This window comes from Ambystoma mexicanum, chromosome 13 (assembly GCF_040938575.1).
Source record: "Ambystoma mexicanum isolate Mex_15411 chromosome 13, UKY_AmexF1_1, whole genome shotgun sequence".
NCBI lineage: Eukaryota > Metazoa > Chordata > Amphibia > Caudata > Ambystomatidae > Ambystoma > Ambystoma mexicanum.
Genome location: NC_090938.1, coordinates 411,106,665 through 411,127,618, shown reverse-complemented (window position 1 = coordinate 411,127,618; position 20,954 = coordinate 411,106,665). Strand labels below are relative to the sequence as shown.

Below are 20,954 nucleotides of genomic sequence, written 5' to 3'. Positions count from 1 at the left end.
ATTGCCTGCCAGCGCCATACGGGGCTCACTGTTCCGTTCCGTTATGGGTGGTGTGCTTCTTGCCGCACCTGTTCTGAGAAGCCCTGCATGGTTCCGCCAGCTCGGCTCTGCACCCTCGCGTTGCTCCCCGCCCTCACCAGCATCCGGCCTCTCCTCTACAAGTCTCTTCAGGCCGCAGCACTGATCTGCTGAGTAGGCCGTGTTTATGGCTTCACCTCCGTTCCTGTGCTGGACACACTTCAAGCTCCATACATTAACTTGTCTCTGTACAGTTTGTGACATGGTGCAGATTGTGTCTTTATCCCTTTTTCATCTCTTTATAGCTAGCGTGTATCGGAGCCGATATTCAGGCAGCTATTGCTGTCTGTGCCCACTTTTTTGTTTTAATGATTCTGTGGGATATTTTGACCCACTCAGATGTGCTATGTTACACTACTTTGCTGCTTTCATGCCCGAAACAGCACAGTATGGATGCGCTGACTCCTGTGCGCGCCAAGATCCCTAAACTGCACTTTGCAATAACCGGAAAATAGCTGCACTGCCCTGCCAACAAACATTTCAGGTGGGGTGGAACAGAGTACTCACTGCAGGAGTATGCCAGTGTGCTCTGCAACATTCAACATGGAGCAAAGGAAAGGAAAGAAGCAGCATTACTTTGCTGTAAACCTAAAATGCCTCTTTAAAATGTCAGGTCAGCTTTTCAACCTTGAAAAAAGTGCTGTTTTGGCGCTAAATCCATTAATTTCTTGTGAACCACTGTGATCAAAAAGGGCCCTGCAATGCCCAGGATCAGTCTTGAGTCTCAGCGGAACCGGGCCTCATTTGAATGACAGCTCCTACAGTAAGTATCTTTGGAAAAGCAACCAGGGACTTTATTTTTCAATTTTCCACGGGAAATGCGGCTATTTCTTTGCAACAAGTATCAAGTAACAGATGTTCAGAGAAAGACTGTAAACAGATGCAGGATACATTTATCCATGCTGCAAACAATGCCAGCACTCAAGGAAAGGACTAGAGCTGAATGTGTATTTGCTGCAGATGAAAACCGAATTTAAAGGAATAAGTTAAATGTGCTTTTTTCTGAATGAAGAGCAAAATCACCTATTGTTAAAGTATATTATTGTGTAAAGGCTTGATTAATTAAGAATGTAAAAGGATTTGCTACTGTTAAAAATCCACCTATAAACTATTTTAATTCCATAGGTTTAAAGTAAAGAATTAAAAGGTGAAACTCAAAGCAAACCCAGTCTGAGTTGGTAAACTGTATAACATTTTTTTTTTTAAAACCTGCTCTGCAAGTTGTTAGCCCTGAGAAAGGGTGACACCTCAACTTCTGGAACAGCAAAAGGCTAATTGCTAGTTGGAGGCCTTGAATCCTCAGGACAATGGGGCTTTTCAAGTCGCATTAGACATTCGTCTTTGCCCCAGGATAAGACAATAGCAGGCTAAGACCCTCACCATTCCAGTGGGAGGGGCAGGAAGCTTCACTAACAAGGAAGAGGCCCCTCATTCTACTTCAAAGGGATTGACATTTTCTTAGACTTGAAAAAGAAAAAAAAATGGACAAATGACATTTGGTGTTTAAAATGCCTATTTTGCAACTGAACTTTCAAGACATTTAACTTTGCCACAAGAATGAGGAAAAATCTGAAAGTGGGTAGTTTTAAATCTAATTTTATGCTGTTTATTTGAAGACTTGGTAGGATTTACTACTGCATAAGGAACAGAAGTTATAAAGAATAATCGATTGTGCGAAAAGTATTAATGCGGCGAATATAACATTTTATACACATATTCTAGGGGTAAATGCGCATCTATGTATAAAATTGGGAAATCTTAGGCCAAATCTTTCATGGTTACAATTGCCAAAATGTTGCAGAAAGACTAAACCAGGTCCCACAGACTTGGGAGTTGGATTGAAATGTGACCCACAAAATATGTAACCTCTGCGTCTGATTTTCTTAGAGGTCATAACTACATAAATATGTATTTGTGGGAAAGTTAGATTTTGGTCCCAATAGCTATGGGAGGTTTCCAGACATTGTAAAAATCATCCCATAAACATGACATCCTTTTATGTCATCCAGTCAGCAAAAAGCAAGGCGGAGATTATGTTTTAGCCCAATCCTAGCATTAGGGGTGTGGACAGTAAGACTGTCCCTGCCATATAAATTAGTGATGTCATTTGGCATGATAAATAAGGTAACCACACAGCACATAGACACACTGATTCCTGACTTCTTCCTGATTTCTGTGTGGCACCCTGTTCCTGATTTCTCCATCCTTGTTCCCGATTCCTGATTTCTTACAAAGCCAAGGCCTCTGCATTGCCGAACTCCTTTTCAGCTAGGCCTCAAAATTATGAAACAAATCCCAAAACCCCAGGGAAGCATCTTGATCCAGTTTGGCTTGCTACTACTAAATGCATGCCTGCTGCAAACTCGCCATCCCACTGATCTCCAGTCTCCAGTAACCAGTGCAGTCTCCAGTCCTGAGCAGTCTGGTGACCAGAACCGCCCAGGTGACCCTATCCCGCCAGATGTGCCCTGTTGTCCTTGGTTAGACTGATCCATGTGAGGACCAGAATCCTTAACGGTCCAAAATCCTAAATTAAAGTGGACTGTAAGTATTAATAGGAAGCATAGAAAATCATAGCATACCTTGTTTTGTTCCATCCCAATCCCTAAACCATCTTATCCTTACATTAAGAACTTGTAATATTGTCACAACCATTCTTGAAACCTTACCTTTCATGTCCTGCGCTAGTGCTAACTTATTTAAATAATATTGTCTTGTGAAATCCCAAACCCTTAATCCTTCCTCGGGTAATCGGACAGAGTCGCCAGGGCGGACACGGAGGTGCTGGGGTTGGTTCTGCGGATCAACTCTAGACCTTACTGTGTTTCAATCTGGTAACGTAGCCTGAATGCCCTAGTGTAGAATACAACTATCCTTATAAAAAAAATTGATTTCTGTTTTCTTTTTCGCACCATTATTTTCCAAAAACGCCTCTCATTCAACATTGCATAACTCACTCAATTTAATGGCTAGAGACTTCATTTACACTGTGGATTATACCCAAGACCTGTAGCTACATCCCGACCTAAAAAGCAAATTAGTATATTTCACCCATTTTTCTTAAAAACCATTTGGTCATTTTTAGGCGGGAATCAGCATTTCTGGAAAGTTTTACACGTGTGATTTTCAATTTAAATTATTTTCAAACTTCCATTAAGATTCAAAGTGTTTCATTTTGCTAAAACTATCGGTCATGATTGTTAGCATCTTTCCAATGTTGCTCCCTTAGAAATGTATACTGATTTAAGGATTTTTGCACACTTTTCATTGTTTTGCTAAGCCATTTTCGAATGTCATTTTAAAAAGTGTAAGATTGCAAACCCGTTTTTCTCTCTTGTTTGGGGAGGGGAGGTGTATTTAAATTCTGTTTCCTGTTCTTTATTCCTGAATACCTGCTGCTTCCTAATATCTGCTTAGAATTGCTTATTTGTGGGTTGAGGAATATTGCTGGGGGAAATCCTAACTTAAGTGCTATTCCTCGAAACAAGCCAAAAGTGTTCTTTCCCTGGTGTTTTCCTTCTGTGTGCTAAAGAGTGAATTGAAGTGCCTTACAGACCTTTGTATTTGTTATTGTCACCACATTGGTGATTGCTGCTCCCTATTCAAAAATATATGTTTGATTTGAATTTTAAATAAATAAATACATATTACCTTTACCAACAAGCCTGATTCCTGGTTCATTGTGACCTGGGGTATTTTGAGAAGGGGTGTGATATGAGTAGTATATCACTCAGAATATTGAACCTATAGACATAATAAAATGATCATTTCAGCTGTGCGCTGCATACTAGGCTGAGACAAGGGTGTATCGCCTGATTGAAATACTTAACAGATCACACTCAGGTCCTGTTCCCTTAGGACGAATTAGCAATACATATGGAGGAAAAGGGGATTATGGACCATGTGTACAGTAGTCACTATGGTGAGTGACCCTCCATTTTCTGATCATCTCTAATGTAAGGGTGTAGAAGAATGAGACTGACAACTGTGGCATGATTTTGACAATAGACTTATTTGGGAAAATGGAAAAGTGGTCTTCGCTATCCCTAACTTCTAAGAGGGGTTTCCCTGCCTCAAAACTAATACTAAAAGGGTCTGTCAAGATGTCTGTCAAACTATAAACCACTGTTCAGTGTCAAAAATCTACTTCTATCCCTCACACTCTAAAACTAAAGCGTAAACTAACAAAGTTCCTTCTTTAAAGAGAGTTGCTCCTTTCCCCTGCTTCTGGATGGTTGCTTAACCAGAATGTTCATTCAAACAAACACCAGGGGGAATAAGCCCCTTCCCCTGATTTGCAGGTTTCAAAACAGTGTTTCTACAATGTTCTTCCAGGAGAATGTCTCCCTTCTCCTGGTGTGATTCTGTACAAGTTCCAATAGAACCATGGGGAAAGACTCCCTTCCCCTGGTATGTCTTAATACATTGCACAACAAGGCCAGGGGGAATGTCTTCCCTCTCTTGGCATCATCAACTTGACCGCTGTTCCAGGACCCAGAGAATGCCTCCCTTCTCTTGGTCAACTCCTGACACACAAAGCCAGGGGGAGTGACTCCCTTCCCCTGGCGTCTCTCTACTTCCACTTTGTTACCTTGTGAATTACTCCTTTCTCTTGGTATTACTTGATATTCAGTGCGTTCAGGTTGATACATGCTGTGCCTTGGTAACTTGCGGTCAACAATGTCCCAAATCTTCTTAGGATCCCAGATCCTTCTCTTGTGATTAATGGACTTATCACCACAACTATGATGAGCAGGATTTCCTCTCTACTTTAATGTCTCTTTTTTGGGGTCCCAGACCCTTCTTATCTTACAAGTAGTTTCCTCTTCCCCACTGTCTGCGATGGACAGGGTCCCGGTGGCCAGTGGGCTCTTCTCTCCCACTGCAATTGTGGACAGGGTCCCAGACCATTCCCTGGTGGCCAGTGGACTTATCTCTGCCACTGTCTTGAGGGCAACTCCCTCTGGTATTTGCTTCAGGATCTCAGACCCTTCCATGGTGGCCAGTGGACTTATCTCTGCCACTGCCTTGAGGGCGACTCCGTCTGGTATTTACTTGGTTTTGCTTCGGGTCCCAGACCCTTATCTTGTTTGGGTTCCAAACCCTTACTTTCCTCTCCTTATCGCTAGGTTTTCTTGGTTTACTCTCCTGCCAACTACTGCCATGAGGAAGATTACTCGTATCATCAAGTAAAATTAACTTGCATTCAGTATTTCCAATTAACTTGTATTTATTCTCAAGCTTTTTGCCCGTACCGGTTCCCGCGTTACATCGCTTACCTTTGCTGGCTTTGGGGCGCTCTGTCGGTTCTTCCTGGGGTTTTGCTTCGCTCGGGAGAGTTTTGTGGGCCTTCCTCATCTCTGCGGCTCCTACTCCATGCTCTTCGTCTCCACTCGATCGGCTGACGGTGAAGGCGCTGTTGCAGGACCGTACGGTACACCCTGAAGGTCACGCCACCGCTCTTCAACTTCCAGCCATGATCCCCACTAGCTCCACACCAACGAGCAAAGGACTCTCGCTGCCTATTTCTCATCTCCAGCAGATGACTGCTTTTGGATTCCCCGGAGCGTTCTCTGCTCCGCTTTCTCCGGTGCTGCTTTCCTTCTCAGCTGGCCTGCATCCAGATCGATTCTCTGCTTCACTCAGTCCTTTGTCAGTTTTTACTTTGTTTTGGTGACCACTCCCCCGCAGAGCACTAGAATGTTTTCTGCCACTCCAGGAGTCACTCTTCATGACTCCTTGGGCGCACCTCTTCTCAGTACTTGCATTGGGGTTAAACTTTTCTTCTAGGACAATCGTTTTCATTTCAATTGATGAAACTGACATGATGTTACAATGTACATCTTGTACGATCTTCTTCATCTCAGTTGATGAAAATGACCTGATGTTACAATAGTACATGGCTGTGTCAGTCAGAGGGAAGGAGGGGGGATGAAAAGGTGCTAGAGATTTCGGAGAGGTTTGGGTTCGGGTGCTGTGCCGTCTATCACCAAGGTTGTCGTCCTTAGTCCTAGTAGGGGATTCCCTCCCCATGAGGTCCTCCCACATTAAATAACCCATATGGGGACTATTGGGTAGCAGCTCACCTCCGGAGCTTCATGAGAAGGGGCACCCCACCTGGGGAAAAGTGACAACACCTAGTGAATTGTCACAGTAACAATTGCCATCTTTGCTCATTCAGTGCTCCATTAGTTCTGCCAACCTCTGTTTATTTCATATGAAGATAATAATGCATCTTATATATGCGGATCAACAGTTGAAAACATCCCTTTTTGGATAATCCTGACTAATGATTTGTGGGATTCTTTATGTGTTGTTTAGTGCATATAGACATACTACACACATTCACAATTTGTAAAAAAACATTTGGTTTCGATGGAACCCATGAGATCTCAGTGGAGCAGCAAGGGTTGAAAATAACTCTGATTATTTCTGATTTTTTTTATTTTAGTATATGTTTTATATAGATGTTCATAAATACCCTAGTGTAGTTTTGTTTTACAATATGATTTTTTTTAGAATTTAATGAAACATTTGAATTTCCTAATTGTATCGTGTGATCATTCTCAACGCTCCAGATATGATTTTGAAGTGTGAATATTTTACTCCCTATTTTTTAAAGTTGCGAGTCAAATGATTTTTTGGAGAGTAAAAATGCAAATCCAATTCCCAATGGGAGTATATTATAAGCGAGTAACATTTTTTTTAACAGGAAACAGAAATGTGTCTGTAATAATTATTTCTTTGCACCCATTTATTTTAAGTAAAATAAAACATAAATATTTACTTCTTCCAATCAGGCAGCAATAATAGTAATTTCTTCCACTTGTACTACATGCACTAGTGGCCCAAACATATCCATTGCGCTGTTTGGGTGAAAGAAGGGGCACACGGTCCTACATATCTGTTTCCTATTTTTTGTTGGGTGTATTTTTACTGCCTATTTTTTGGAGTATTTGCCTATTTTTAGATAGGAAAACTAGCCATACACCCCTTATTTATAGGGCTGATCATTCTATATAATTATTTTTGTGAATAATGGTATTTGTTTTTTGGGTCAGGAGACTTTCTCTTGTCTTAGATGACTGCCTTTTGGCAAGCTATAGCCAACTCATTTTATACTATCCTCTTTGGCTAAAAATGTTCAGCGGAATGCCTTTTCACCTTAAATATTGAGGTCTCACAGCATTCGACATTGGTCTGATAAATTCCCAAATGGGAATATTTTGTTAGTCTTTATTCTGTGACCACGGGTCAAATGAAAGCCTCCTTTAGCAGCCATTTGTTTGCGATACATTGTTGTTTGCAGAGTGTCTTCTGTTTTATACAGTTCAAGATAAAGGAAATGTATTTTCTCATTGTGTGCCATCACTATAAATGCATTCCTAAGCTCACTGGTATTTAGCTATTTCCTGTGGTTCTCAAGCTTCTGCGTTCAGCACCCCTGGGTGACAAGCATATCATTTATAAAGCACAGCTACATTACAATATGTTTCTGCAGTTCTTTTTGTTCCTCAACACAATCCAAATCGTGTTCATAAAATCCAATGAATAGGTTTACAAATGTAGGGCCATATTTTGCACCCATGGACTCTATTTCCAGAAGAACTGTTCATTGAATGTGAAAGTGGTGTGGGTAGAGCTGAAGGCATAGAAAAGATAGAGGAGGTAGTAACACCAGAGGAAGAAAGAGAGGAGGTAAAACCTGGAGTGGAGTGGAAGCTGGTGGTAACATCAGAGGAAAAGAGGGAAGAGTTAATACTTGTAGTGGAGAGAAAGGCGGCAATGACAACAAATGAAAGAGGAAGAAAGCAAATCCAACAGAAGTGGAGAGGAAAGAGGTAGTTGCAGCAGGAGTGAAGAGGAGGGAGCCGATAGCATCAGATTCCGGGAGAGAGTCTGGACCAATAGTGGCATCAGGGGAGAATGGCACAAAGGGTCTTAGGAGGAGGATGTAACAGAGGTCTAGAATAAGGAATGACTGTGAGGAAGATCAGGGTCCAGCCAGCCCAGACAGGCAGGTTCCTGTGGACCAGGACAGCCCTAAGCAGGTCCAGGCTATGAAAGGATGGATGAGACAGGGTCAAGAAGCATATGATCATTTAGAGAGGAGAAGGGGCAGCTCTTCCAATATTGGTCATGGCACTCAAGGAACTCCTCTCTAGCTCTCTGTGGCAGCTTTGGTCAAGGACCTAACTCCACCAGACTTTTGTGAACTGTAATAGCCCAGTGGTATGGTACCCTGGAAAGACTGCACCTAGAGACAAAAAAAAGTGTTTGGGACCCTAGTGAGCCCACAATACCAGGAAAGGATGGGTCACTGCCCCCTTCCTTGCCTATGGATTATAAAGGAAGAGGGGTTAGAAATCCTGTGAACCCCTAACACCAGAATGGCAGGAGGTGGCACAACCTACTAGATCTATGGACTGGGACAGGGATACCTGAGTCGAAGGGTCTAGCACCCACATCCGTTGGGAAAGATTTACAAACATAAGTTCATCCTGGCTGTTTTGGCTGTTCTGATTGTGTTTTCCTTTTGTTTGGGTAGTTCTCCATTACCTCAATTAGCCATCTGTACATTATCCTTAATAAACCCTTTGATCGAACTAAGTGGTCTTGGTGTACTTCTTGGTCCCCACTGTCTGCTGGGTGACATTTTACAGTATTCTGCTGGACCAGTCGAGTTATCCTAATGCCTATGCATAATAATGAAGATGCCTGTGTTGAATGACTACCAATACCGATAAGTAATTTTGCATTACGTTTTCTCCCATGTGCTACGACTTTAAAGCCAGGACTACTGAGGACAGCAAATGGGACCAACGTATGCCCATGTGTACCTTGATCTTCTAATCTCTGGTACCATGAATGGCACAATTTCTTCCAATTATCTTAACAAATTATTTTCACTGTTTTCATTTCCCACATCTGGTCGCACAGAGCCCTCAATAACATGCAGAGAACTAAATGCAACATTAACACAATTTGTTTTCACATTTCATATACCACAGACAACATAACACCTAAACAAATCCTTCTGACAATATTCTTGACATTGGTCTTTTCATTCCTAGACCACTGAATTCTCACTATTTCTGATTGACCATAGCCCAATATTCTAATGTTGTGTCACTTGGGCATTTGTAAGGAGCTAAAGCACCATAAAGGCAGCCACATAATAATCTGTGCCATTCCTTAGAGCCGTGATGTGTCTTACATGGTTTCCAGTAAATCATATTTTTCTATAACATATAAAGCACAAATAACGACAGAAGAATTTGCAATCTTGAGAGAAAGTCAGAGTACCACTGACCCCCACCAATAGCGCAAACCCCTTAACCCTGTTATTTCCGGTGCCATCAAATCATAAATACCTTTAGAGTAGCATCGGACAGCATTCCCATCCTATGAATGTCCATTTCCAATATCTCAAATGTCCAAAAGCATCACATGACATTAATAGCCCTGAACTACACCTAGTCTTACTAGTGAAGGTGCAGGTGATGTGAATCCTACTGTGCTGCCGCTATAGTGACCAGAAGGCAGCAAAGCAAATCACAGTAGGCAGGGTCGCACTAAGGCATAGAATCATCTCGGAAACCAATAAAAGAGTAGCCCACACTTGCAAATGGAAATGCATTCCTTCTATGGCAATGCTTGAGTAGTACCGAAAGGGGGATATTTTTGTAAGGCATGGTCCAAATTGTGCATTTTAAGGAATATTTGTTTGGTAACTACATACTTGCCAACATTCTGTGACCAAAAAGATGTAGGATTTTTCAAGTTTCAAGAATAATAAATCGCATAACAATGACATTGCAGGAAAATACATAACATACATTGTTGGCACCATTGAAGCATTCCAAAATACACAACCTTTCAAATAGCAAACATGGAAAGATGTTCAAATGGTACAAATGTATAATTCTGAATGGTAAGTTAACATCAAATTCAATTACCTAACTTCACAGAAGGTAAACACTCAGAGCTGGTAGGCAACGTTTGCCACTGCTCTGTAGCAGCATCCTGCGCAGTACATATGTATTCCTACAGTGCAGGATGAATAACTGAACAACTTGTATTGCCCACGAGTGTTACAACCTGCACATTTTGGACCCACAACATTATGGCTGGTATGTGTACGATGTCATAATCTAAATATAAATGTTCATATTGTCTTACATTGCTGCCTCGTGGCATTTTAACCCACTGCATTACTATGATTCTAGTCATATGACACCTTACCTAACAGTGCTACCTGACTCAAGGCACTGCACAACTATAATTTAAGGGATCCTAGGTAAACTCGGGGCCTGCCCTTTGTATGTTAGACTTGTTCTCACATTGATTTTGTTAGCTTGCTATTGCATTGATTCTGCTACTGCTCACCGAACCTTAGTCTAACTGTGGCACTCGAATCGTGCGCTATGCCATTGCAACACAGCCAAACCATCAGTACATGATCCAAACTGTATACTGTGCCTAGCTAGTGCCCATTACATCTTAGCATTACCATACTTGGCACCTTACCTAATGTATCCCACTATATCCAGTTATTGCATTTCACCCTAATGTATAATTTCGCATCTAGATGCTACCTATTGTTACCTCAAATTTAGGGCTACCCCACTGTATTTTAGCTAACTGTGCAATCTCAAATCTAGATGCCACCTACAGTTACCTCAAATTTAGAGGCTATGCTATTGTATTTTACCAAACTGTGCAATTTCAAATTTAGATGCTACCTATTGTCACCTTTAAACTTAGGGCTACACTACTGTATTTTAGCTAACTGTGCAATGTCAAACTAGAGGCCACCTATTGTTACCCTAAAGCTAGGGTCTATGCTATTGCATGTAACCCAAACTGTGCAATTTGGAATCAAGATTCTAACTACTGTCACCTTAAACTTAGGGCTACACTACTGTATTTTAGCTTACTGTGCAACTTCGAATCTAGATGCTACCTACTGCTACCTCGAACTTAGCGGCTAAATTACTGTACTTTAGGTAGTACTTTACCCAAACTGTGCAATTTCGAATCGAGAAGCTTCCTACTGTCACCTCAACTCAGGGGCTACGTTACTGTACTCTAGTTTTACTGTGCAATCTCAAATCTAGATGATACCCACTACACCTCAACTTAAGGGTGCAAATTTGGGACAACAATGATGCTACTCTCTCTACCATACCAATACTGAAATCGAACCTGCATCACTGCTTTGCTTGACTGTGGCTAGTGCCCATGCACCTTGGTAATGCCACTATTCAGCATATACCCACCATGTGTCCCATGGTCACCAGCCTGCTTGCCTGCCTCCTACTCTGCCTAAATACTGTAGTGCAATACAGAATGGCTCCACACCTACCTTCCATGATGTACTCGACCATGCTCAACAATAAGTCATCTAGTGATTTACTCCAGTATATAAACGACCTACAGCCACCGCTACATACTATCCTCCCGTGCTCTACTACTGATAGGAATTCAGGACTCAGAGCCAGACTAGTTAGAATTTATGAGCCCTTTGCCCGCTCACTGCCTACTACTCAGAAACCTAAAACCCTGCCAGTCCGACCCAGCCCACCTACCAGGAAACCCAACTCTCCCCAGTCTTACCTTGCACCGACACTTAGTGCCATTAATCAGGGCACTCCTGAAACAACACAGGACCACGACTAGCCCACTACTACTAAAACCACAGCCAGTACCCAAATCAAGGGAGCCCTGATCAACTCCAGATCATTGGTAGCTTACACTACAGAAATCGCTGATTTGATTCTTAAAGAAGACCTCGACTTCCTTACTATTATGGAGACTTGGCTGCATCCAGCAGCAGGTCCCATGCTTATGCTTGCAGTCCCAGATAACTATTCTATCCAGAGACAAGATCGACCTAACTCCAGAGGAGGGGGTGTGGCCATTATCCATAAATGTAGCCTCACCATGCGACTAGCAACAACCATCAATGTCCCATCTTGTGAAATACTCTCAGTTAAAGTCCCCCTCACCCATACTCAAACTCTCAACATCCATCTGATCTATCGCCCTCCAGGCCCAATGGGCACTTTCGATGAGGATATTAACACCATCTTATCCAGTAACCTCAAAAGCTCCACACAATAGCTCACCTTGGGGTATTTCGATAAGGGATACAATGACCCGGAAGACCAAATCGCCAAGACTACAGCTAACACCCTAGGTGAATTAGGCTTTGTACAAAGAAGCATGACACCCACACATGCTAAAGGCAGAATACTCGACTGGGTGGCTGACTATAACTGCCTAGCAAACATCACTAACATCTCACCTTTAGCCTGGACTGATCACCACCTGATATCGTTCACGCTCTCCACCATCCAACCCCCTCCCCCACCGACTATCAGGGCCCCCCCTACACTCACGAGAAATAAAAAGAACATTACAGTTGGGAGACTTATCCCTAACCTTCTCCCCACACTCAACACTCTCCCTGAAAACTCAGACCCAGAGATTCTGGTCGAGGAGTATAACAAAATCATGGCCATCTCATTGGACCTCATCGCCCCCCTCAAACTTAGACCAAGCAAACCCAAAACGCATCTAAACAATTGGTACACACCACTCCTCAAAAACCTAAGGCAGCAAAAAAGAAACTGTGAGGCCACTTGGATAAAACTCCCGTCAGTAGCCAACAAACTCAAACTTTCTAAACTAACTGCCCTCTACAAAAAAGAAATATACCTAGCTAAACGAACTTCCTTCGACTCCCACATATCACAAGCAAAATCAAGTACAAAGGAACTATTCTCCATACTTAAAGAAGTAGAAACCCCTATAGTACCACCAGATACCTGCAGCAAAGATAAGAATTGGTGCTCAGAAATCCAAAACGCCTTAGCTAATAAGATCGCCGCCTTACAGTACAAAATATCCCATAAAAAATCTTCATTAAACGACCCCCCCCCTCCAAAATACCAGAGAGGCCTACTATAAGAGAAATCACCCGCTTCAATTTCTCCAAAGTCACCACACTTGAAGTGGAGAACATCATCCTGTCTCTGAAACCCTCCAATTGCCAAGGAGATCTATGCCCGGCACAGCTTATCAAAGATGCCGCCCGCGCCCTCTCCCCTTTCATCACGAAACTAATTAACGCTTCCTTCTCCACTGGCTCCATCCCCGTCTTGTGCACACACCTACACACTTCATCCTACTTCTCTGCTGAGGCCATTACCTGAATCAGCCCATTCCTCAACGGCAGAACCATGAGGGTCTTTTCACCCACAGCAGCAGCAGACCCTATACCTATCACCTGTGGGGTGCCACAGGGCTCCTGTGTCTCCCCCACACTGTACAATATATTTACAAAGCCCCTTTTCGATGATTTGGATCATCCCGGTATCACCTACACCAACTATGCGGATGATACCCAGATCCTCCTTCCGCTTTCTGGAGATTATGGAAAGGATTTGGCCTTGGTAAATAGAGTGTACATCATCATCCAGGCATGGATGGCCAAACATGGACTATGCCTGAATGATGATATAACGGAACTTATCATTTTAGGCACTACCACTAGCCTAAAGAAACTAAGCCCTTCTTACGGCTCCTTTGTGATTGATGGCAACAACATCAAAGTGGGACAAGAGGTCAAAACATTAGGATTCTACCTGGACTCCAACTTCTCCTTCAATAGACAGGCAAGCTCCCTTGCATCATCCACAGCTTACACGTGCAAATTGATACGTTCAGCCAAACCATTCTTGTCCGACACCAGTTGCCTCACCCTCGCTAGAGCTCTTATACCGTCCCGCCTAGACTACTGCAATGCCCTTTATGTTGGAGCTTCTAAAGCCATCACTAGCAAACTACAAACTCTTCAGAACAACGCTCTTAGAGCAGCCCTGGGCATCTCTAGAAAGAGCATATTACAGCCCATAGCCAACAGCATAACTGGCTGACCATCAAAAACAAAATCCTCCTGAAAACTGCATCACTCACTCATAAATCCCTTAAAAATGCAGCCCCAATCTATTTGATTGACAAATTTCATAGACAGTCCTCCTTGAGACCTACAAGTACAGCCTACAAAAACTGCCTCTCTGTCCCCAACTTCAAACACTCTACTATTGGTGGCAACAGTTTCCCCGTAAAAGCAGCCAAATTATGGAACTCCTTGCCGCCAGCTCTTAGAAAGGACCTGCCTTATCAAAATTTCTGCTCTAAGGTAGTACAATGACTGGATAACACAGGCCTCAACTCACTGAGGTGCTAAGTCTCACCTACATGTACCACTTGCACACACTGTAACCACGTGTGCCTTACCACGTGTGCCTAACAGCACATATGTATATTTGTAAACTATCCTGTGCATCTTTACAGTGTTTTGTACATGTTAAGATTGCTGTAACATATTATGATTGGTTTAACTAAGCTTCGCCATTTCTTGTAAAGGCTGCGCCCTGATACCTGAGGGTATGTTTTGTGCATTACAAATAATAAACAAACAAACAAACAAACATGGAGACTGAAACACTCCTCAATCTGATAGGCAGATGCTCTGTGATTGTGTTACGCTCTACCACTTGCCTTCACTGGTGGTTCACCTAAGGGATGTACCAGCAAGAGTGCAGGACAGAGTCATGTAGCTGTCAGGTCACTGGATTGGTCTGAGCCCGATCCGATCAAAGGAATCACCTACCAGCCCACTGTACACACAGACTAATGTGTTGCATACTTTGGCCTGCAGCCTGCCTTACAGTCACATAAATTACCTGCCACTGTAAAAAGCAGTAGGACTACTGCCTAAATCTGTAGGGGTGGCAAGTATGTAACTATGGTTAAAACTACTAACTGCACAGTGAAATGTCTCATAAAACCGCCCCAATTTGGCTGAAAAACTGGCTTATGCTAGCTTGTTGGGCTTGCACTTCGGTTTTGCCCTATTTGCTGGACCAAGCCTGATAGTAGACCATGCAATAATAAAATACTTTATTAATGCCCACAGAAGGATAACAGTCTGAGTTGACAGCTCAGTGATTGGAATTTATATTTATAAAGGGTCATTGTAATGAGAAGCAGCAAGTACAAACCTGTATGGGCCTCAGGCGATCTGTGGCATTTCCCGGGGTGTTGTAAACTTCCTCTCTGAGGTCAGCTAAGAGAAAAAGATGTAGAGGCAAAAAAACGTGATTCGGGTATGATCAGAAAGGCAACCTATTGTGTTCTGGTCTGTTAATAATGATGGAGATGGTTCTGTTAATGGAAAATAACAGCCATGGCATATCTGTTTCTGCACAGGAATGTGAAAGAAATGTAAAAAACAAAAGCCAAAGAACTAAGCAACATAAATAGATGCCTACCTGAAAATATGGCAGGTGTTTGAGTTCCAGGCCTGGGTTGACCATGATCCATTGCCTCATTCAACATTTGTCCCAAGGATGTTGACCCGAGAGAAAGACTCATCAGAACTGGAGTGTGCGAGGAGGCAGGTGGGATCCTAGGAAAAGGTAGAAAAGAGTATAAATGTTGTAACGGGAGAACAGACAAACTCAGAAGCACACCAATAGCAGAAATCATGCTGTGAGAGGAGGCATAAAAAAATGTACTCCAGGAGAGGAGACAAAACAGAAGGTACCACAATAACAGGAATCTCAGCCAACTAGTTGACTTCAATTACACAGGCATGGCAAAAGCTGTAATGTGTTTCATCTATCAAACTGGCTGTTACTTTATGCAAGAAAACCCACATGTAGCAAATGGCAAAAATCCCATTACGTGTGTGCTGTTTGAGCAGCATTTCACTGTGTTTACAACGTCAGGGTCATAGTAGACTACAAACAATATGGGTCTCAGCGTGGCCCTACCTCAAAGGAGCAGTCCAACCTGAACAGCTCGTATGAATGGGTAGCAAATAACCTAAACGTGTCTCTCCCTTTTTGAGTATCATCTTTTACTTTTTTCATTTTTTTTATTGGTTTGTTACAAACCTTTAAAAAAGTAAACAAAAAAACACACAAAAAGTACAATCATTCTAAGGGCTTCAAGAAAAGATTCCTGATGAAAAATAAAAATAGTACTAATACTACTAAGGGAAAGTCCAAATCTTAGATAAATAGATACAAGGCAAATTGATTCACATGTTGACAAATCGATCTCATACAGGATTCGTGGCAACTTTAATTTTTCAGCCATTTTTTGTAGAAAGAAGGTAAGCTCAATTGTTAGTCTACGATCCGTATCTTGATGCGTCTCTCTCCACCAATCATCAACCGACATTGTTGATTTTGCCACGAAGAACCTTCCCAAGTGTGTAGTACGTTCCCGTTTCATGTTCGAGCAGAGAAGTGTCAGGTGTTTTAATGTTTCATTATTTTCTCCACACAAACGACAGACCAATGACGAAGTTTCTCTTGTTTGAAATTGATTCAATCGATACTTCATAAAGAGGAATCTTTGGTCAGGGTCTGGAAACTTGAGTAGATAAGCCTGCGGCTTGTTTAATTTTTTAGCCTCAGACGGAAATTATTCCATGATTCTATGGGTCCCTCGCCTATCACATGTGTCAATCCAGTCTTGGAGCCACAACAATGATTTGACCTTATTTGGATTGGCATGGAGTAAACTTCTGCTCGCACTTATGTCACTCAGGATATTTTCACAACGCGATGTCTCCATTGCAACAAGAAACGGTCTGTATTACCAGATCGTACCTTACTCAGAACATGGTATTGTAGCACTGTTGGTTCGATGGTTATTTTTCTATATTCATTTAGGGTGGTCCACATTATTATTGCGTTAATAGACAAGAGACGTAGCTCATATCTTATGCATGTGGTTGGTACACCTATTGGAAGACGCAGTACTTTGGACCAGAAGGAATGTTCCAGAGATGCCCACAGTTTCCCCGGGCATCCCAAGGCACAGTTAGCTCTGTGTGTTATTGCTGGGATGAATTTCATTTTACAGAAATCCATCACTGGTTTTAGGGAATGTTTTCCATATTTTCTGTTTAGAATACACGCCTGAGCTGTTAGCTGTTTGCATTTATCCTTTGCTTTCGATACCCAGGGAGAATTGTTGATGCTGGAGCTGATACACATGTCAAGATAGATTGATTTACAACCTCTATTGGCTCTTTTCCAATTCGCCATACAAAGTTTTTCCTCCCAACACTCGTTTGACTTTTTGGGAGATTTTGCAGGGTTAGAATTTCAGATTTTCTTGAATTCACAGTCAGGCCATTTTGTTGGATGTATTGGTCCAGTATACTCAATTTGCGTTGTAATCCTATAGGTGTTAAGTCTACAAGGACTAAATCATCCGCATATAGGAGCCAGTTTACTTCCTTCCCATTGATTTTTGGAGGGAATGTGTTTATCTTCATATATGCTTCACCCAGGTCTGAGATGAACAGGTTGAATATTATCGAAGCAAGAGAACATCCCTGTTTCACTCCTCGACAAGTTTTTATTGGATCGGATAATACTCCCTGTTGGTTCAGCCTGATTCTTATTACTGTATCTGTATGCAGGGCTTTGATGGCCAATAGGAGACTGGTTGGACACTTCCAGTTCGACATTTTTTTCCATAGCAATTCCCTATCGATGCCATCAAACACTTGGGAAAGATCCACAAACGCAAGGTAGATTTTTTTGTTCATTCTTAGTGCATCCATTTTCATTATGTTCAGTATCAACAGGTTTAGGCCACAGCCTACGCCTCTGACAAAACCCGTTTGTCGACAATCCAGGTGGTTAGATGATTCAATCCACTCCATAAATTGTTTTTGAAGCTGTATAGCAAATATGTTTCCGAGGAATGGGCCTATAGTTCTTGGGGTCCGCTCTGTTGCCTTTTTTTGAATATTGGAATTACTATCACCAATTTCCAACTGGAGGGAATCGTAGCTTCCTTTGCTATCCCTGCGAATAGTAACATAAGGAATTCAGACCAAACTTCGGGATTTAGCTTGATTATAAAGTTTGTTAACCCATCAGGTCCTGGGGCTCTTGAAGATGAACACCATTGTATGGTCTGTGTTATACTTTCCTTGTCAAAGGGTAGGTCCCATTTGGTAAATTGAGGTAATTTAGGTTCAATGGTTATACTTCTCTTTTTGTATACAGATTCAAAGTGTCTGATCCAATCTTCTTCACTCACCATATTTGTTTGAATTGCACTTTGTTGACAATTCATATTATTTGTTTCCAGAATTCGGATGAATTCTTATTGTTGAGAGTCACAAGCATCGCTTCACTGTCCTGTTGATATTACATGGATTTATGAGAGATTAACCAGTTTCTGTATTTTTGTTTTGACGCTTTTTTTTGCACGTTGTCGCTGTTCAACTTTAAGTTTTGCGTGTTGTCGCAGTTCTTAGCGTAATTGCCGTTTTCTTGTGACAATTTCTTGGTCACAACGATGTCTAGGTTTGAACTCAGGTCGTTTTAGACCATTCTCAACAACCATGAACTGTTGTAATAAAGTAGTATACTCCAGTTTGTTGTCTGTCGAATTGGTTAGAAAGATACGGTATGATTCTGTGAACAATGTTACCTCAAGTGGTTTTATTTTCAAGCTTGTTCTGTTTGGCTCAACTTCCACCAGGTTTGGCCAATCTTTTGGTTTTTCTGTAGCTGGAGAAAGGAAAGTGAGTATTAGCTTACTGTGATCACTGCTTGGATCATCCATTATTGTCATTGACACTGCAAGCCGACTTAAACTTTCCGAAATGAAAAAGTAGTCTATGGTAGAGGATGAATTTCTGTTATTCCATGTTTTTTGGGCCGGAATGTCACCAGTCGTGTTGCCATTTGCTATTGTTAGGTTTCTTTCTTCCATGGCTAGGCACCATTTAGCAGCCAATTTTTGCGAGTTACCAGATGAGGAAAGGTCTTTCACATCTTTTATACACATCAAATTCAGGTCTCCACAGCAAATTATATTAGGTGTTTGTTGCACACTATTAATATCATCAATTAGATCCAGAACTATTTTGATGAATTTATTTGTGCCGGCTTCTTTGTGATGCCAATAGAGGTTAAGTATGTGAAGTTGACTTTTATTATCGACAGCCATCATTTTAGCTTCAACTACGATATGCTGAATATACGATGTATGATTTGTTGCACTTATCAATTTCCAGCCTGAGTTTTTTTTTACCATCGTTACTAAAGCAGCAGATGGGCGACCCTTTTTTCTTGTTATGGCTGGATTTATAGCTATGTCGTAGTCGTCTGAAATTGGGCAAAGAGACAACCAGGTTTCCTTAAGACATATGAATATTTGATTCAATGACCTGTTTTTGGAGTCATTGAACAAATGGGTAAAACCTCTAATGTTCCATGACAGAATGCTCGTGTTTGGGCTAACCAGCCCCTGGTGGCATTAGCTGGAGTGTCCCCCCAAAACTCCTGCAAGCCAATTCTAATTATTCGGGCTGTCATTTTCATCTAGGATTTGTGGAATATGGTTTTCATCACTCACGGTGATTGAAGTACCTTGAATCGTAATTTTGATCTTTTCTCCCAAATTGATTTTTTCCAGATCCACGCTATGTTCTTTGAAGTCATTTTGAGGTTTTCTGCTCTCCGTTTGAATGATTTCTCCATTACTCTGTTTTGCAAGGTCAGCAGTTTTAAAGGTGACCTTGCAAGTTAGAGGTGAATTGTTCTCGAATTCTTGTTCACTCTCTTTATCTGAAGAGGTTGGTTCATTATCTACAGGCTCCTCACGAATGTCGAACCCCAATGATAGCAAGAAGGGGACCGCATTTAGTAGCAGATCGCAGATTAATCTGGAATCTATATGTATTCGGACTTTATCATTGTGGTGCTCGTTGAAGAAGTCCACCATTTGTATGTCATTGGACTCTATAGAACGGAGTCCTGGAACGTGATGTAGTAGTCGAAGAAAGTTGTTTCTATTTAGGGTTAGACCATCTTTTGTATCCAAAATTTGTTCCAAAATTGGCAAATATTTAGCTAGTTTTTTCGATTTCTCCATTTTTAATCGAGGAGTTTTGTACCGGTGTTCCCCAGTTTTTGTTGTGTCTGAGCTTATTGGTTGTTTAATTTTGGCATCAAACATATTGGGATGTCTAATGTTAGCCATATTTGAGCCTTTAAATGCTTCTTTCGTCAATGATTTTAATGGCATTTTGTTGGTCAGGATCAGATCAGCCAGGCTATCATTCACGGCTTTTGGGATTTCATTTCGAAAGTCCAACCGCCTTCTTTTGTCTGCCAGAGTTTCAAATTTATTTTGTTTCTCCTCAAACACATGAGGTTTGACTTCAAGTGGGGGTAATATTAGTTGACAAACTCTCCCACCGTTTGGGCAAACTTCTACAATCAGTGGAATTTGCTGGTCTGCATTCACAGGTACATCGGAACATGCATTTTTTTGCTCATCCCCATCACCATTGTTTTCAGTGCTTGTGTCATCTTCATAGATTGATAAGTCCATGAGGTCCCTCTGATCGATTTCAGCACTTTCATCAAGCATGTTTAGAGATTCAGGTGATATGCTTACATTTGTCTTGTCCGTTTGATTGTCCTTTTTGCATATTGCATTAGCCTTCTCTGTATTAAAAAAGACATTCACTGATTTTAAATTCCTTAGGAATTTTCTTGAACCTGTGTTATTGCATTTATGTTTGCATTTTTGGTTTTTAGATTTTTTTTCCTGCGGTTTGTGTGAATCTGCATTTTGCGGTTTCTGAAATATTTCATAAGTTTTGTCACTTTTGTCAGAGTGAATATTTTCTTTTTCTTCAGGATTGCCAATGACTCCTTCTGCATTAGCTGAGGTAGAATGGCATTGGATTATTAGCTTCGGGCACACATTTAGCGCCAGGATCGTTTGATTCGATTTGAAGGATTTTCGGTGCT

The 20,954-nt window shown here is 41.7% G+C and overlaps 1 long non-coding RNA gene across 1 annotated transcript in view; it reads right to left on the bottom strand.

The window, feature by feature from the left end:
- LOC138521290 (uncharacterized) overlaps positions 1 to 20,954 on the bottom strand; it is a 390,640-nt gene that overhangs the window by 167,884 nt on the left and 201,802 nt on the right. Inside the window, exons 2-3 of the long non-coding RNA XR_011283007.1 lie at positions 15,423 to 15,559; positions 15,153 to 15,217 (exon numbers count right to left, since the gene is read on the bottom strand). This is a non-coding gene — a long non-coding RNA (uncharacterized lncRNA). The remainder of the gene's footprint in view (positions 1 to 15,152; positions 15,218 to 15,422; positions 15,560 to 20,954) is intronic.